The sequence below is a fragment of the Poecilia latipinna genome, unplaced genomic scaffold, assembly GCF_001443285.1.
Source record: "Poecilia latipinna isolate Pla-1442-1.1 unplaced genomic scaffold, P_latipinna-1.0 Scaffold2373, whole genome shotgun sequence".
Lineage (NCBI taxonomy): Eukaryota > Metazoa > Chordata > Actinopteri > Cyprinodontiformes > Poeciliidae > Poecilia > Poecilia latipinna.
Window position 1 is genome coordinate 79,142 of NW_015114989.1, and position 1,942 is coordinate 81,083.

Below are 1,942 nucleotides of genomic sequence, written 5' to 3' on the forward strand. Positions count from 1 at the left end.
CAGGCTTGCCTTATTCATCCATATGCTGCAAATTATCCCATCTGCTTACAGTTTATTTTATTTACTTTGGTGATGCTCGGCCGAGTTGATTAACATTTTCTTAGTGTTTGTTGTCTTCTGGAGTTGACTGGCACCGTTTGAAGTGAGCGCGGCGTCGGCTTTGAAGCCCGGCTGGATCCAGATATGACTGGAGGATAATCTAGAAATGAATTTTTGGCAGCGTCTGAAGGCGACCGACAGGCGACAAACACGGTACTAGCTGTTGATTAAATGCTACTTTGAGATGCAGTGATGCACAAACAGAGAAGGGAGAACGGGAACTCCTAAACACACATGAAGAATCAGTTAAATATGTTTATTTAATCATAACAGGCTGTGAAAGTTGGTGACAGTTTCTCAGTTATTTAGTTACTTATGTTTCAGGACTTTAATTAATGTTATTTATCTCTGTATGCTGTCATAAAAACGCATAAAAATCTTTAAGACAGTAGAGAGATTCCAGCTGCTAAAAAAACCCCAAAATAATAACCAGAAATAAGAATTATACTTTTCTTTTTTGTGTGCTTTTGATTAAACCTTTTTTAAACAAGTTTTATCTTTTTATGCATTAAAACTTTTTAATGTAATCACAAAAATTTTATCATGAATAAAAAGATGCATAAATATTTTGTAAATGTTTAAAATACACTTAGCAACATATTTATTTGAATAAGTATCTTTGGTTATTTTCTGGTTGTTATATATTTTTCAATTTAAGTCAAAATGACGGGTCTGTAGTTTAGTGGCAGCAGATATTCTCTAAGTCAGTTTAAAACTAAGAGAAAAGGAAATACATCCTTATCCAATCCTCCTGGCAAGTGATGAAATATTTCCTGGTGTTGATTTTTCTCTCACAGTTAATCTTATGAAGCAACTCTGCTGCATGTTAATCCTCCTCCCATTAGGAATCACATAAAAACAAACTTCTTGGCAGTTTTGTGTGAGAAGAATATTTTACTCTCAACTCACAGAAAACCCTCAAAGTCAAAAACATTCATTAAAATAACAAATATATAAAAATATCTTTAAGTTCATTTTTTATTTGCATAAAATATTGAGAATTTTTTAATTAAATAATGTGTTATTTTTTATGCTTTATCAAATCATTTTTTAAATTCTTTAGCAAAAATATTTATAAAAATTTATTTAAGATCAAATTAGAACCTATTTAAACATTTTAAAAACAGTTATGTTAGAGGAGGTTTGAATGTTCAATGTATGTGTATTTCGAAAGCTGCAAAAGTAACAAAAATTAAAGTAAAATAGAAAACAACAAAAAACAACCAATAGCTCTGTAAATAGAACTGACAGAAATTATGCATTTCCAAAAAAAATCCCGGAGTCAGGTGGATAACAGCGGCATCTGGCGGTCAAATGTTTAATTGCCAGCGGTTCTTTAGTAGCCGCTTCATCCCTACAGTTTCCTAGAAGATTCTGTTATTTAAATTTCTACCAAAATGAAGCTATTTAGATAAAAAAAATAAATAAATAAAATAAAATAACGGGTTTTCCAGGCTGAAGATGCATAATAAATAACTTGTGGTTCTGCAGGTTGTTGTTGTTGCCACCTGCCTGCAGCAGAGGAAGCCTGCTGGGGTTGGCGTTGTTCCATTAACTCAACCACACGACTCTGTTTCTGTGAAATCATGCGCGCTAAGTTAAAAGCTGCAAAAACTTTTGTTCTTTCCTTTTTCCAGAGTGCTGCTCTGCACAGCCAGGACGATGAGCTCAGACTGTTTCCTGGTGAAACTTTTTAACAAGCAGCAGGTAGAAACTCTGCAAAGATGAGCTAAGAGAGCTGAACTGGGCTAGAAAATTATTTATATCAAAAAAACAAATATAATAAATTTTTTTTAAAAGTATTTACCCCTGTGAAAGCATTCTATATACAGGTGCTGGTCAT